Source organism: Physeter macrocephalus, chromosome 12 (assembly GCF_002837175.3).
Source record: "Physeter macrocephalus isolate SW-GA chromosome 12, ASM283717v5, whole genome shotgun sequence".
NCBI classification, from domain to species: domain Eukaryota; kingdom Metazoa; phylum Chordata; class Mammalia; order Artiodactyla; family Physeteridae; genus Physeter; species Physeter macrocephalus.
The window spans coordinates 9,016,313-9,034,376 of NC_041225.1; the positions used below are offsets into that span (position 1 = coordinate 9,016,313).

General features: G+C 37.9%; 1 pseudogene; it reads left to right on the forward strand.

The window, feature by feature from the left end:
- The first annotated feature begins 15,836 nt into the window (after nucleotides 1–15,836).
- Nucleotides 15,837–17,330, forward strand: LOC102994840 (cytokine receptor-like factor 3; annotated as a pseudogene).
- The last annotated feature ends 734 nt before the right edge of the window (nucleotides 17,331–18,064 follow it).

The window sequence follows — 18,064 nt, forward strand, 5'->3', positions numbered from 1 at the left end:
TTGCCAATAGGCCAGCCCTGCAAAAAATGTTAAAAGAAGTTCTTTAAAGAGAAAAAAATCAGAAACTCAGATCTACATAAAGAAAGGAAGATCATCAAAGAAGGAATAAGTAAAGATAAAATTAAATTTCGTATTCTTTATTGATCTAACTGATAATAGTTTGTTCAAAATAATAATAGAATAATAGTAACAACATACTCAAACATGTATGATTATTTATATATGTATATATAAATGGCAGCAAAGAGACAAGGGATAAGAGGGAGGAATTAGGATTATTTTGTTATATGCGTTATTCATACTGCCAATAAAGTGACATAGTTTTATTAGAAAGTGGGCAGGACCCCTAGAAAGTGAACTTGGATTAGTTGTAAACATACATTGCAAACTCTAGGGCAACTTCTAAAAGAAGTTTCTAAAAAACAGAAGTATAATTGATATGCTAAGAAAGGAGAGAAACTAGAATCATATAAAAGGCTCTGTTAAAACCACAAAAGACAGAAAAATAGTGGAAGATAAAAATGGAAACAAAGAACAAGGGGAACAAACAGAAAACAGTAACAAATTTGGGAATATTGATCCAAATATGTCAATAATTACTTTTAGTATCAGTAGTCTAAATATACCCATTAAGAGACAGAAATTGTCAGAATGGGTCGAAAAATAAGATGCAACTATATGTTGCCTACAAGAAACCCACTTTAAAAATAAAAACACATATAGATTAAAATAAGTGGAAGTTTGTACCTTTTGACCAACATCTCCCCATTTCCTCTATCTCCCAGCCCCTGGCAACCACCAATACACTCTCTGTTTCTATGAATTCATCTTTTTGAGATTTCACACATCATACTGTGTACCTTACACTTACACAATGTTATATGTCAATTATATCTCAATAAATCTAGGGGTCCAGGGGGAAGCTAAGAAAATAAAATGAAATAAGAACTTCTTTGCATGCATTTAAAAAATAATAAAATAAATGGATGAAGAAAAATACACCATGCCAAGATGAATCAAAAGAAAACAAGAGTAGCTATATTAATTTCAGACAGAGAAGACTTCAAAGCAAGGGAAGTTGTCAGGTATAAAGTAGAATATCACATAGTGATAAAGTGGTCAGTTCTCCAAGACCTATCAATCCTTACCATGTATGCACCTAACAACACAGCATAAACTATATGAGGCAAAAACCAATAGAATTGCAGTAAGAAACATGAACCCATTATCATATTGGGAAATTCAACACCTCTCTATAAGAAAGTGATAGATCCTATAGGTAGAAAATCAGTAAAGACATAGCTTAACTCAACACCATCCATCAACTGGGTATAATTGACATCTATAGACTACTTCATCCAACAACAGGAACATTGTTGGATCAAAAGGAACATTCACTAAGATAGACCATATTTCAATTTCAAATTTCATAGGAGAATTGCTCTTAAGTCGGATGTACACTCAGTCCAGTTACCTATGACTGGGTGAGGCAGGAGAAAAAAGAAAGAAAAAACTAGACTCTGAGAAATGAAGCAATATCTAAACCATCCTAACAGAATACATATAGCTTAAAGATTCTTGGTAACACAATTGAAAGCTCAACTTCCAGAGTCCAACTGATGCAACAAGACAACCCTGGGAGACGTCTCACTGGTCCATTTCTGTAACCCTCTGGTGACTTCCTCAGCATCAAGTTTGGCTAAGGATACCCCTCATTTTAATTCTGAAGCTCTTAGTTCTTAGCATGATCCTACCTCAGACATCCATACACAAAGAATTGAGCCATTTTCCTTTCCAACTGCGGAAGCAAAAAGGGTCTCATTATGCCACATTTTGGGGAAAATACAGAGTTATCATATACTTTTCCAAAATCTACTACTATCCCATTTGTCTTCAGCAGATCCTTTGTACTTCCTACCTTTATCTCCCTAAAGGTGATCTGCTTTCTCGAGAGTGGCTGAGATAATATTTCTGTCAACTCTCTGGCAGGAGCAGGGATAAAAAAGGAATACATGTTGAATTATCAATATGGCATCCTGCTCAATATGTTTGAAACAGGCTATTTTATGGCTCTGCCTACCAGATCCTTTGCCATTAAAGTAATAATAGTTTTCATTCCCAGCTCCTTCTACAGGTGACCATGAACACTGTGGATAGACCAAGACCCAGTGAGCCATTTAGCAAAACAACACATTTTGAGGTTCAGGAAATAGACTTAAAGATTATGAAAAGGCCAAAGGTTAGGCTTTATTATGCTGATTTAGAATGGAGTTAAAAATGTCTAAAGAAACACTTGATTTCTCACCTGAGAATGACAAAGTAAGAGAATGTTGTAGAAATATCTGTGAAGTTCACAAAGTTATTTGTGCCATCTGTTGGCAATTAATGTGATTCATTGAAGAGGTATAGCAATCCAGGGCCAAGTTCCATTTGCAGAAATGAACGTATTGCCCCACCAGTGGCATTCAGAACAGAATATTATTAGTGGCAGTCTTACTCTGACCTAGACTGGAGGTTTGCTTGGAATACAAAATCTTCTCAGTCATGAGATTATCTGTAAGCCAAGAGCACCACTAGAAAAATGAAAAGAAACTATAGGGTTGTGTAGCTTCCAAATCTCTATTGTAAACTGCCCTAAATCAATTTAGTCTTTTTTCATTGTAAGATACTTTCTGGTAAATGTCCAAGCTACCAATGATTACTGGGCTTGCTAGCAGGTGGCATATTATAAGCTAATCATGAAAGACGTTCCAGACATGCAAACTTATAAGCACTTACAAACATTTACTATCAAGCAAGCACAAGAATAATCATGAGACTTCCTCATTCTCTGTCCTAGCAGACAGTGGCAAGCATCTTTCATGAAAGTTTCATTCCAAGGTAAATATAACAACATTTTGACAGCAAGTTCAGCTAACCTTGTAGTCAGATCAGGTACCAGAATCTTCTGTTAAGTGGAGAGACACAAGACCAAATGAGTTCTACATTTATTTTGGGGTGCCACTCCAAAAGCTACTGGGTTGCCCAGATTCTTATATCTAATTCCCAAAAGGGCAAAGGTGCCTGTATAAATATTTCTAATAAACCATGTGTTTGTTCATTACTCATTTCACCAAAGCAAATTTATTTCTTACATCTCTTATGCTAATTTTAACAAACTGCCTAGTGCAGTGATTCTCAAATTAAATATTCACAGAATCCACTGGGAGTCTTGTTGAAATGCAAACTCTGATCCATTATGTCTGGGTTGAGGGCCTGAGATTGTACATTCTAACAAGCTCGTAGGTGATGCCTGTTATACTGGTCTCTGGACCACACTTTGAATAGCAAGAGGCTAGTTCAGATTTAGATGGTGATATTGAAGTACCTGCTTGAGCCTCCTCTGTCATGTGAACTTCTGATTAGGATCTTTAAAAAGCTCACTAACTACCTTTGAGATATGAATTTATTTTTTATTTTATTTATTTTTTATATTTATTTATTTATATTTATTTAGTATTTTTTGGCTGTGTTGGGTCTTCGTTGCTGCGCGTGGGCTTTCTCTAGTTGCGGCGAGCGGGGGCTATTCTTCCTTGTGGTGATTGGGCTTCTCATTGTGGTGGCTTCTCTTGTTGCAAAGCACAGGCTTTAGGTGCCCGGGCTTTAGTAGTTTTGGCATGTGGGCTCAGTAGTTGTGGCTTGCAGGCTCTAGAACATAGGCTCAGTAGTTGTGGTGCACAGGCTTAGTTGCTCCACGGCATGTGGGATCTTCCTGGACCAGGGCTCAAACCCGTATCTCCTGCATTGGCAGGAGGATTCTTAACCACTGTGCCACCAGAGAAGCCCGAGATATGAATTTAAATTGGAACTATCAAGTGTTTAACACTTATTTTGGTGTAAAATTAATATTACTACTTATGTACATATCACACAGCTTATAATGATGTATTCTCAAGTAAGGTAAGACAATATAATAGTCTACCCAAATGGAATGGGTACCCAAATAAATCTACCCAAATCTACCCAAATAAAATGCCCATTTGGAAAAAAAAAAGAGAGAGAAAGAGATAAGAAAAAAGATGAGTTCCACTAATCAGTGTAAGATTTTATGTAAGCTGAGCCTACATGGCTCCCTTTTTTCATGGCAACCTGAGAATTTCCAATACAGAACAAAATAATTAATCATCTGCCTTCCAGCCCAAACATGATGCGCTAAAGCATTAGACTGTATTTTTTCCAGTGGGAAAGATAAGCCCATTGGATGACATTTTGTAATGAGATTAATTTATTAATAGGCTTGCACCTAAAGGCAATGTTTCTACTCATTGCTGCTGGAACCGTATATGAATTGACAATATTAAGCATCCATCAACATTAAGTACAACAGGCTCCCTTGATACCAATATGCACTTTTTACACCATTTCCATCTAATCAAATTATATGAATCCTATCCCAACCAACTGAAAATATATATGCTTGTACAATATAATCTCTTAAAATATTATTGCTTTGTTTTGTTAATAAGAAAATATATTAATATATATTTTCTGTCATTAGGCATGGAAAGACATGAAAAAGACATATATATGTATATTCATATCTCTGACAGTTATGTTGTACCCTGATAATATCCTGAATGCAACTCAAAATCTTCATTAAATGGTCTCAGATTAGTAATTTCCAAACAATTCAAGGCTTTGACTCTGATTCCAAGCAATTCAGAAAGCTTTGCATTTAGAATTTTTTTTTATTACTTCATTCCCATCTCTGACTTAGTCAGGTAGCTTATGATCAAGACAATTACTTAGAACAAATTCTAAAATAAAAAAAATTAAACTGATCTCATATTAGTTGAGCACTTATACTAAAAACTGGGAAATAAATACAAATAAGATATGAACATGAACCCTTAGAAACTCATAATCTGGAAAAAGACAGATATAAATAAATTTGAACTGATCATTGTATAAAGTGAATTAAATGCCGTCATGAGGTAGTACCAGATGATGTAATATAAGGAATAATACAGGGTAAGAAATAATCAACTGTTTGGAGAAATAAGGAAAAACTTCAGAGTTGGTTCCATTTTCTGAGCCTTGAAAGAAGAGCAAGAGGAACGCAGAAAGGTGAAAGGAAGGAGAACACTCTTGACAGAAAGAAAACCCATAAACAAGAAAGGCACAATATCGTAAATGTGGCAGTGTATCCAGAAATTGTCAAGGTTTGGCTAGTGATAGAAAACCAGAAAGCCAAATACTGCCACAGCTTAAAGAACCTAGTGCACAAAGTTAAGGAATCTGGACTTCATCCAGAAAACAGAATTTATCTAAAGAAAGTTTTAAAGAAGAAAAATGATAGTGGGAAATATGATTTTGAGAAAAGCAACTCTGATAATATAGAGATTCAATTAGTGGGGAAATAGACTGAAGACAAGGAGAGCAAGGATAAGGCAAATTCAATGGCTTGAATGGGACATTGTGAGGCTGATTCTGGATCAGATTTAGATGGCAATATTGGCATGGCAATGGACACAGATTCCAGATACCAGGAGACAGTCTTGACAGATGTGAGTGCTTGGATATGAAGTTGAGAAACTCTTTGCATTTATATAATGTAAGATATAGTTTTGATTGTTCAATTATGCCCTAATGTTTGACTTAAAGTCTGATACTTCCAACCTCATCCTTCCTTCTATCCTCCTTTTTGAACAAGTTGGGTTCTCTAGGTATTGGAATAGCAAGAAAACAAACCTGACAGATGAATCACACCACTACAATCCCTACTATAGCCCACCTTGCACATTTGCCGTGTATGATACCTGAATTGTCCTAGGACTCAACTTAAGTATCTTCATCTGTATCCTGCAAGAAAAGTTTTGAAGATGAAACGTAACTATCATTAATCCCCTCCTGCATCATTTAAGATTGTATTTGGCTGTGTGCAATTGCAACCTGAATACTGTGAATAAACCAAAGAAGGGTTAATTAAAAAAACACAGTGCTTCAGGTTTTCACAATTTCAGAGAGTCTCATACATATTGTATCCCTTAAAATTGTGGTCCAGTGGGTCTCACATGCAAAGGTTGCAATGTGGATGGAGCCCCTCGGGTGCAATGTGATGGTAATCAGAGTCAGGGCTGATAGAACTGCTTGGGTTCCATTTTCCTGCTCTACCACCTCTGACATATGCTTTCCTCCTGAATGCAAGGGGATTTCTGCAGTTCCAGAGATTATGTCCACATTCAGGTCAGAAATAAAGCAGAGCGGAAATAGACAGAGACCTTCTCCTCTAAAGTCCTTGACTTTGGGCAGGGGTGGCCGGAGAGACAACCCGTCCAGGAACATTTGCTTATTTATCTCATGACCAGAACTGATTTGCATTGCCTTCGATAGCTACAAAGGAGTCTGAGAAAATCAGTATAGAGTTGCCAAGAGAAAATCAGGATTGCTAGCAAAGAACCAGGGCATAAGGATATTAGATAGACAACAGGGTTCACTGTACCCAATAACCTGAAATCAGACTGTCCGAAGAGACCACAGATGATTAGGGCTTGAAAACATGAGCCCCACACCCAATCCAGAATGTCCTCTCTGGTTCATCATCTATCATCTTATATACTTTATATATTTATTTTATTTATTACTTGAAAAGAAGTTTGATGTGTGCAGGAATTTCTGTGTCTTTGGTTATATTCTGTATTTCCCAATGCTTAGAACTGTGACTGGTACAGAGTAAGTACTTAATATTTGGACTCAATGGATCTGAGTTCTCCCTTGCAACGTGGAGGAAAGCACGTAAGAGTGGAGCTCAATATGTACTGCTGAGATGTCCATGTTTACATCCTTGTAAAAGTCGTTGAAACTTCAAAAAGAAACTTTCAAAAAACTGATCCATAAGCATGGCCTCACAGCTACCACTAGAGGATTCTGTAGTTAAAAAAAAAAAAAAAAATAAAAGAGGAAACAAAAATAAATTAAGGTTCTCCTATAACCTGAGATGTCCATGTTTACATCCTTGTAAAAGTCGTTGAAACTTCAAAAAGAAACTTTCAAAAAACTGATCCATAAGCATGGCCTCACAGCTACCACTAGAGGATTCTGTAGTTAAAAAAAAAAAAAAATAGAAGATGGAACTAAAAATAATATAAGTTCTCCTATAACCCATGGAGCTTAGAGCAATTCCCCAAGGCAGGACTCCAGCAAAAAGATTTGTATCTTAGAAATTGCCACCAGGAGGAGCTACTGAGAGATCTTACTTTTCCAAATACGCCATTAGGAGGAACAGATGTCCTCCCGCCAAGAAGACATCTTGATTTGGAGATTTCTGCAGTTCTCTGCTAAACCCAAGTGATTACTTTCACAAGAGGAGAACATTGACCCTGATTTTCTACTTTGCATGAATGAGAAGAGTCGAGAGATCAAGATTCATTATGTACTTTACTGAAATGAGAGACTATCACTTTCCCACTAGCAAACTAAGTGATCTGCGAAGGTCTGTGAGGTCTTTTCCCCACAGAGGGGGGAAGAATTAGAAACACAGAGTGAGGATTCCCTGAATAGAAAGATGCAAAAGAGCAATGTGACACTTAGATTCATAGCACAGAAGTTCCAGGCTAGGGATTGTTAGGAGAAGTGAACAATCGGTGTGCCAAGCCACTTACAGGTAGAGTATGAGATCTTGCTCCCTAAAGATTTACCAGGTGAAAATACTGGAAATCAAAATCTTCAGTAATATGAATGGAAAATCTATTAACTACCTCTCATAATGGGCTAGTAATTGCCTCACTTTTGGTCTGAAAATTGCCTTGAATTAAATTAACCAACTGCAAAGATGTGTTACAAGGGTAAAACTATAAAAATTAAAATACATGCCTCCCCATTATAAGTGAGTTGAATGAAATTGTTATATAGATACTCTGGGATTTCACTTGATTTGATGTTTTAGGGATTAAAAAGAATGCATTAGAAGAAATTCTGTGCTTGTTAAATTCCATTTAAAATGACTTTGCTGCTTAATTTTATTGGCCTATTAAGAAATTATCAGAGAGTATTTTATAAAATCAGTGTATGCACCTCAAATGCAATTAACATTTTCTCCACAGATAAACAAGATGCATATTTTCTGCTTCTAGGTTCTCAGAACTTGATAAAATAAAAGTAAAATTGTATACATAAAAATAGAGTTGTCAACATTGTAGATATTAAAAAGTGTGTATATATGTATGTAATATAGGTATTAAATATACATATTAGATAACATTGGAGACTTGGCATTTTGCAGTCTAAAAAATCCTAGACTCACAGAAAACCATGTTCAAATTCCTGAGATATCATTTTCTCACTGTGTGACCTTGGGTAATACACTGCATATTTCTAAAATCTAGTTTCCCAATCTATGAAATGAAGATCTGAATTCTTTTAACTAGTTAAATGATTTAGTGGGAAAACCAAGAAAATGTGCTTAGCATACTGCCTAGCAAGCAGCCATTTCTTGATAATTGTTTGTCAAATATGAAACAAATATAATACTTGGGGCAAGTAAAACAAAGCCATCCTGACCAGCTTTTTCTATTTTGGGATATGAAACTCTTATGTATGAGATTTGATGGACCATGAAAAACCTCCCACCTGGAACTATTTCCCCTCTTGGCCCTGTTAATGGCTTAGAAGACACTATGTCATACTTTCAGTTGAATTAAGGCAACCAAGCCACATTTTAAAATTCATATGTTCAGTATCTCTAATAGAATATTGGCCTCCATGCCCTAACCTGTAGATATGTTACCTTATATGGCAAAAGGGATTGTGCAGATGTGATGAAATTAAGGACCTTGAAATGAAGAAATTACTTTAGATTATCTTGGTAGGACCATTCTAATCCTTAATCAGAGAATTTTTCCTTAATCAGAGAATTTTACCAGGTCAGGTCAGAGAGATGAGACAAAAGATGGAGGAGGAGAGATACAAAGCATTTATTAAGTTCAACATGCCATTGCTAGCTTTAAAGATGGAGGTCAAATGCAGGCAGTGTCTGCAAACTGGTAATGGCCTTCAGATGACAGCCAGTAAGAAAACAGGGATCTCAGTCCTGTAACCACAAGGGATTGAATTCTGCTAACAGTAGGAATGAATAAGAAAGAGATAATACCCGTAGAGTCTCCAGAAAGGAGACTGTGCTTTTAGCCCAGTGAGACTCCTATCAGACTTCTGACCTATGGAATGCTAAGATAATAAATTTGTGTTGTTTAAGCTTTACATAGTTAGGAATTTGGCCTCACCCAAAGAGAAGTCTAGTCTTTGACCTCACCTATTAGGTAGTAATCTCTAGGTCCCTGGAATGCCTGCTAAAAGTGTCTTTGTCTAACAACGTGATTTATTTGGATCACACAGCATGAGTTCCAACCTCTGAAGGAACTAGAGAGTAAACATGTAAGCCTGACATCAGGGAGAAGTTGGAGACAGAGTCAGCCACCTGGGCAATGTGCTATTGAGCCTTAATAAAAACTCTGGACACTAAATGTTTGTGGGTGAGCTTCCCTGGCTGACAATACTTTGTGTGTATTGTCACACATGGTGGCCTGGAAGAGTTAACACCATCCATGACTCAGTGCAACAGGAAGGCCAGAAGCTCTGTGTTTGAACCCCTCACAGACTCTGTTCTATATGTCTCTTTCTTCGGTTAATTTTAACTTGTATCTTTCCCCCATAATAAATCATTCAGTTAATAGTGAGTTCTGTGAGTCATCCTAAAGAATTATCAAACCTGAGTGACCATGGGGACCCCCAAATTTGTAGCCAGCTGGTCTGCTGTAAGTGATCCTGGGAACTTCTAAACTTGTGGCTGGTGTCTGAAGTGAGGGCAGTATTGTGGAGACTGTTCCCTCAGACCTGGCAGTTGGGTTAACTCTGTGCAAGTTACTAAATTTTGTAGTAAGTTGTTTAAGCAGCAATAGAAAAACTAATACAAAAACTAATAATCATAAAAGGCTAAAACAAATAGCTCACTGGGAGTACCTCACCTTAAGAGAATGGACTTGGAATAGTAAATATCATTGGGGGGGTGGGGCTGGAGAAGAGTAGAATAAAACTGAGGGAACTAAGTGCCAGCCTGAGAGTAGAACTACAGAGGAGAAGTCCACACTGATGCCAAAAACTTGGCCTCTGTGCACCTATGCCAATCAAATCTCAGAGACAGAGTTTTGGGTGAAGTAGACAAGAATAGCTTTATTGCTTTGCCAGACCAAGGGGAGCATAGCAGGCTCCTTCCCTTGAAAACTGTGTGTCCCAACCTACTAGGATATGGTGAGGAATTTTATACCAATAGTTCAAGGGTGGGGCTGCTCATAAGATTAGGGTGTGCGCAGGGCCTGCACTCTTTTAATCTGGTCTCAGGAAATCTGCTGAGTTTGTGTGGTTCTTAATCTGGCCTCAGGTGGACTTCTTGAAGAGCTTCTCTGGTTCTTTAATCTGGAATGAAGAATGCTGACATCTTCCATTTGTTGGGAGTTTTAGTTCTATAAAGAACTTAGAAGATACTGTTATGTGTATCCCTTGAGGCAGAACCAGGACTCTGCTCCAAGGCTTCACTATTGTTTCTTGGCTGTTCCTCCCCTATCTCTGCATCCCCTCCCTTCCCGGATTAGCAACAGTTTGAATCTGCCTTTTGGGACTCAGGGGAGGTCATGGAGGCTGGAGTCTTTTCACCATAAACCAGAAATGGGGGACATGGAAAGGCTTTCATGCCCAGGAGTACCACTGTGTCCTGCTCGGTTTCAACACTGGGTAGGGGACAGTGCAGCAGAAGGAGTCATCCTAAGAATATTTAGTGAGGGAACAGAAAGGGTTAAGGGATACTCCCCTATTATATTAGCCATAAGGGAGAACAGAGAGTTTATTTCCCAGGTCCTGCTTTACAAGTAGAAGTTTAAGAAGTCTCTCCTGGGTGCAATTACTGGTGAATAAACCTGTCCCAATACAACAAAAGTAACCTGTGCAGCCTCTTTTGAGAAATTCATTTTAAAATGATTTGGTGGTAGGTAAGGGGTTAGTTTTTTGATGTATTGGCTTTCCTAGTATCCTCAGTTCAATTTATTATGCAACCATCATAGGCCCCAGGATGCTTTTCTGTTGGCCTTGTGGCAGTCTTGGATAAATTCCAGTATCAACCACGCAAAATGGTTTCTTTGAGTTTCTATGGATTTAGATTCTCTAAAGAGTCACATTTCCATCTTATTGATTCATATGAAAATATTTCAAACAATCACATAAGAAAATGTTTCTTCCAAATTCCTCCTTGACTGAGTTGAACATTTATACAGTGTACAAAGAGCAGAAGGTAAACTTCATGTACATTGGGAACAGGTTGCTTTCCAAGTAACTCAGCCAAAGAGGAAGGATTTCTTGGGTTCACTGGGAAGTGGCCCAGAGCTAATCACTTCAGCACTCCAGATATGGCAACCTTCCTTCTACCACCTCTTACTCATGACACATCCTGATGATTTCATAGCTCAGAAAACCTTGATTCCAGCCCTTGAATAGAGAATCTTGCCATATCACTGCCAAGTTTTCTTTATGCCCCTACTTCTAAGGTGATTGACATCTGCTCACAAAAGCAGGCATCAATTATTAAAATCAGGATAAATACAATGCTGGTTATTACCTGAATCATACCAGACAATTTAGAGATAATAACTTAATCCAACTATACTCCAAAAACCTCTAAAAAATAAAAAGGATATCTTTTAGGATTGGTGAAACCAAATCAAGTAAGACTTTGGGTTTTAGGCAGTCACATCATCCTCTTTTATGAAGTTTTATTGGTTCTTATGGAGAATATTCCTTGTATATTATTTAAGACTTGTTTTCATCTGAATAAAAGGAGTGACAGGCAAGCAGCGCACTCTCAGCGTATCCAGTGGAAAGTGATAAAGTCACAGAAAAGAAGCAGCATTTGGATATTCCAATTTGCACTTGTGAATGTGGCAGTGGATTGGATGTCTAGGTTATTCAACCTCAAATTCAGTCCAGGCCTGCTTGGGCCACAAAGCAAAACTCAGCAAATTTAAGAAAATTGAAATCATATCAAGGATCTATTCTGACAAAAATGCTATGAGATTAGAAATCAACTACAAGAAAAAAAACTGCAAAAAACACAACCATGTGGAGGCTGAACAATACTAAACAACAAATGGATTACTGAAGAAATCAAAGAAGAAATCAAAAAGTACCTGGAGACAAATTTAAATGAAAACACGATGATCCAAAACCTATGGGACACAGTGAAAACATTCTAAGAGGGAAGTTTATAGTGACACAAGCTTACCTCAGGAAACAAGAAAAATATCAAATAAACAACCTAACCTTGCACTTAAATCTACTAGAGAAAGAAGAACAAACAAAACCCAAAGTTAGTAGAAGGAAAGAAATAATAAAGATCAGAGCAGAAATAAATGAAATAGAGACTAAAAAAATACTTTAGAGAAGATCAATGAAACTAAAAGCTGATTCTTTGAAAAGATAAACAAAATTGATAAACCTTTAGTCAGACTCATACAAAAAAGAGAAGGCCCAAACCAATAAAATTAGAAATGAAAAAGGAGAAGAGAAGTTACAGCTGGCACCACAGAAACACAAAGGATCATGAGAGACTACTACAAGCAACTATATGCCAATAAAATGGACAACCTAGAAGAAATGGACAAATTCTTAGAAAGGTGCAAACTCCCAAGACTGACCCAGCAATAAACACGAATAGTCTAGGGCTGCTTTGGGAGCAACTCTATGGCTTTGGAATTACCATCCATTATTACATGGTTATGCCAGAAGGGCATATGTTCCGAAATTGTTGTCAAAAAAAGAGTGATAGGTTTAACTCACGCAGTCTTTTTCATTTTCTCATTCTTCTGGGACTAAGGGAAGGGAAATACTATAAAGAGGAATTTTGAAGGCAGTTGGCCCTTTCAGGCCAAATAGGAAGCACTACTGACAAAGTATTAAATCTTAGTCAATACAGGATCCCCATGCATCAAATCGGGTCCTATGCTTTCCTCTAAAGGGAGGAGGTAAAAAATCATTGGCCAAAACTAGGTCCAATATGTCTGTTGCTTGCCTAAGACCACTAGTTAAGCAAGAGAATCTCCATACCCTTTTTAGAGCTGTTGACATTTCCATGAAAAGTTTCCTACAGAAAACAGCCAGATTCCCAACGTTCTCCAGAGATATGCAAGGGATTTTGTCTCTACAAATCCTTACCTATTTCAACTCCAACATCCCACAAAAACTGACCTGTGCTGGGATGGCTTGTACGTGGTGAATTTCTGTCATTCCCCCTCCTATATCCACAACCATCATTGCTACTCAGTAGAGCACAACTGCTCTCAGAGCCCTTCTCAAAATAGTACTATGTCTTTTTTCCCTCTATTGAGATCCCAGAACAAAATAAAGGCCTGAGTGAGCAATTCACTCAATACATCGTGTTCTGTTTGAGCTATGGCTATCTAGACCACTTTGGGAGTCCTCCTGACTCTTTTAAAAACAGTGGCTGTAAGAATTAATACAATTTCTAAATGGAGACTCACAAATTTTCCACAAGTGGTGTAGACATTTGTCAGTATTAATTTCATATTTTACCAAGAAGGATTTGATTAGATGTCATCTCAGAGTCAAGGACAACTATATTCTTCCTCTGTTGAGGATCAGAGGAAGCAGAGTGTAGAAGTGGTGATCTCACATTTTATGCTGTTGGGTCAAGTGTGCTAAGAAACCAGGTGAAGGAAAAAGCTACTGACTTATGGGTGACAACCTGGACACTCTGGCTCTCACTGTTTATGACAACACACTCTGTCTCATCCCTCATATCTGCTCACTAAGGCTTTTATTCCTGCTTATAAAATGGCTCTCAAATTCATCCCTCTTTGCCCATTGCCTAATAACTCTTCTAACTAAGAGACTGTATCAACCTCTTATTAGGTTACTCTTAGCTCCAATTTATATCATCCTCTGCTGTCCAGTCAACCATTTGAAGCACATTCAAATCCTCTGAAGTATGTCACCTTTTAATTTGTACACAAACTCCTAAACCCAGCAAATAAGGTCTTCTAAATTCTGGCCTTCATCTCTCAGCTCTATTTCATGCTCTCATTCTAATTCTTATCCAAAGTTATTTACTGCCCCTGTACACATTGTGCCCTTGGGACTTTCCCTCTGTTCTTTCCTTTCCTAAAATTGCTCCCTTCTTTCTTCCTTTCTAACACCCAAATACTATGCTTGGATCCAGATCAAACTCTGGCTTGACCATGAAGTATTCCCTGATCCTCTGTCCTGGGACTGCTCACTCCTTCCCCTGTGCTCTCTTAGCAAATTAGACTGCATTTTTCATATAGTCTTGATCATACTCTCCTTTATTTTATCATTCACTATCTTGTGAACTCAGAGAATATAAAATTATTATCTGATATAACTCAAGATCTGTCATTGCATGTGTACAAGACTGGCACATGATACAAATACAAAAAATATTGCATAATTCACCCTGATGCTCTAGCTTTCCCATTTTACTACCTGTGTGTTTATTTACAGAGGTTTTATGGTGTAGTGGTGAAGAGTTCAGCCTTTGGGAGCCAAACTGTCTGGATTTGAATCATGGCTCTGTCCCCTAATATCTGCATGATCTTAGGGAAGTTACTCCATGAGGATAATAAAGACCTCACATGGTCATCACAAGAATTAAATGAGCTGATATGAGTAAAACATTGAGAACAGTGCCTGGTACACTCTTCAATATTCAATAAAGGTCACAAGTTCACTTAGCTAAACTCTCCCTCAAGCCTGTGATCATTGACTAACAAAGGGCAGGGTGGCATGTTGTGCAGAGCTTTTGTTCAGAATGAGTCCTGGAGCGAAAGGGTCTGGACCAGAAAAGATCTAGCAGATTCTGCAGTCCTGGAAGACAATGAGCCAGGATGACAGAGTCCACTAAGACAGAAAGGAGTAGGCAGGTCCGAATGAGAAGAAACCAGAGACCAGGAGGTCAGAGTCTACAAGGGTGGCTCCATGAGCAGCTTGGAAAGTGCCTAGTCCTAGGGCAGAGGTGGCTTGATGTCTGCTCCACATTTGCTTTCCCTTCCAGGAGCAGGAAGACCTGGAAACTCAGGCAAATAACAGAGCTAGAGAAAACCAAAGGCCTTCATCTGGCCACAGCCCTGTGGAGGCAAACACAAAGATCCACCCCATCTCATGCAGATATAACCAGAGGATATGCAGTTCACACATCCCCTGGGTTAATCTCTTTACAGACAAATCAGTGACCATCTCAATCTACATTAGGTTAATCCTTTTTTTAACCTCCAAAATTATAGGTCATCACTCTAGACAAGGTATGAGCTGTGAGAATGCAATACAAAATGGCAATCCATGGCAATGCACATCCTTTAGTGCCTAACTCATTTTCTCCTCATAAAACATTCAAAGCATTTTAAATTATTACTTTATGGCTGAGTCATAATATTGTTAAAGCTTATAAAAATCATTTCAGTGTTAATTCCCCTGACTCAGCTTTATTAAATATTCTTCCTAAGAAGTTGTATATAATTTAACCAGAAAAGGTTTTTGTTTTTGTTTTTTTAACCAACTGAAGTAATTAGAAAACAGATGAAGTAAGGAAAATAAAATAACTGCTAGGTGAATGCAGGGTTTGGAGTTGGGAGCTCTGAGCTTTGCTCACTCACTACTTTGCTATAAAATGACCATTTGACCTGGCCCTTTGCCCCACCAGACATCTCTACCATCTACCACAGGCTGAGCCGTGCCATATGCCACCAAATGAAATTATCGTTTTTATTATTCTCTCATCACCAACAATGACCAATCAATCCAGAACGAGCAAAAGTCATGTTAAAGGCAACTCCGATATAACATATCAAAGCAGAAGCATTTCAGCTTTATTCAGAATCCATTTATCTCTCAAAGGAGCTGCTCCAGGTGCTGGGCAGCTCAGTGAGGTATGGAACAGTCAGGAACCCATACCAACAACCACAGGCCATGCCACCTACAAAGAGGAGTTGGAGCCTGAGCAGCAGGAGACCCATGAGAACATGGAGCCAACAGGAGCTGGGCCAGAACTTCAGGGGTTGCAGGAGGCACAGAGGCAGGGCATGGATGATCATTTTTCTGAGAATACAGTCTATAAACCTCTCATGATTCTCAGAAAAAAGCATGACTTGAAAAGGATTAAGTCATCATCCCAGAGATCAAAGAGACATCTTCCCAGAGGATGGTCCTGGAATAGCATTTTAATGATTTAAAGGGAGGCCTTAGGAAGCTCCAGTTAGAGCGGTTGGTCTTTTGCAAGAAGTGGACACCAATGAACAGAGTAGTAAGCCACTAGATGATTCCAGAAGTCAAAGAGCATGGAACTAACCCTGTAGAGGACAGTCCAAGAAAGAGAGACTGCCATTCTTGGTGGTGTATAAGAGCAGAGTGAGAAACTGCAGAGCTTTACCAAAAAAGCCTCACACATTCAGTTGGACAGACTACCAGAAGTGCCTTTACTGGATGATGTACCATGGCTAGCTTCCTCGTTGAATGACTCGGTTCTTAACATAGTGAAAAACTACATTTTAAACAATGGAACAGCAGCATCTCACCCACCAGTGCAGATGCAAGAAAAAAATAGAAAACCCTGGTGGCATGATAGTACAATGATGTAAGGTGGATGATGAGTTTAGTGCCCAAGATGACAGGCTCCAGTCCCATAAATGTACTTCAAATCATTTTGAGGATGTATATGAAGTGCTGAAATGAACTTCATAGCATCGCTCTTAGAACCCAATTATCACTTCTGGTGGAGGAGATGGCTTCCAGGAATGAAGTCCTTGAAGCATCCCCCAAATAGGTCATCTCACATTGGTGCCTCATGAGTGGAAAGATGCCTTGAAGGGCACTGTCTGAGCAATAGAGGAAGTAGAACACTCCAGAAAGATTCCGAATCCAACTGCAGCACCCCAAATTATTTCTGTGGACAGACATTAACATTTGGAGTTGAAACTGAGAGACAATTGGACGGGAGAGACATTATAGGAGTGTGGGCAGATCATAGAATGAATAAGAGTCTCTGCAGAAGCATCAGACAGTGTGCATTAGTACAAACAGTGCCATTTTTGAAAATGGAAAAGAAATGACTAATCAGTTACCTGCAGTTACTCCTGGGAAAGGTGGCTGATAAAACTGTCACATTTGACATTGAAATTGTGACTCTAGGAATCACCAATAATAGCAAAGGCAGAAACTTCAATCTTCAAATAATTATTAGCTTGAACAACAGAGAAGTGTTTGTTGACTGTTTACTTGATTAATCATTCAGATCTCTTTTATGTTGGACGTTAATTTTTCCAACCTGAATGGAAAATGCTAGTGTTTTAGATTCTTCGATGACTAGCTTGGATCTGCAGGGTTTTAGGGCAGCTGTTCTTAACCTGGTTTAGTTGTAATTGATAAAAATAGTAGAATTCAATCTCTTGGGCTATTGGAAATGGAAAATACTTACTGGATTCATTTTGGAATATTTTAGCAATAAGATACTTAAATGTTGTAGACAAAACCATAATGCAGTCAATTTTATTTTTAGGATAGTGTTCATTAAAATATCATATCACAATAAAAATTGAATTGACTTTAAAAGTACCCATGAATAAAAAGGGCTATACCCTTCTACTGTGCTTCTTTTTAAAGCTGGTTATTAGAATGGAAAAATCAATGTAACATTATTTGATTAAATCTCCATATTTTAAGGATCCAAGACCATATAAAGCTTAGAATAAAACAACAGGAATAGACCTAAAGAAGCCAGAGTTTGGTAATATATATTCATCATGTGCTCTCCACATAAGTGTGTTGAGTGTGCTCTCCATATTCAGGTGTTTTGTAAGTAGTGTTGACTTTTATCTTAGGTTCAGTAAAACTTTAAGTCCTAAAAACATTAAAATTTTTGCATAATTTTAAATGCCTGACAAAACACCTGAAATAATCAAAGAATTTTCTTTTGCTGTTTCTATGCAATGTGATTCAAGATAGTCTAAAGGATTTTTAT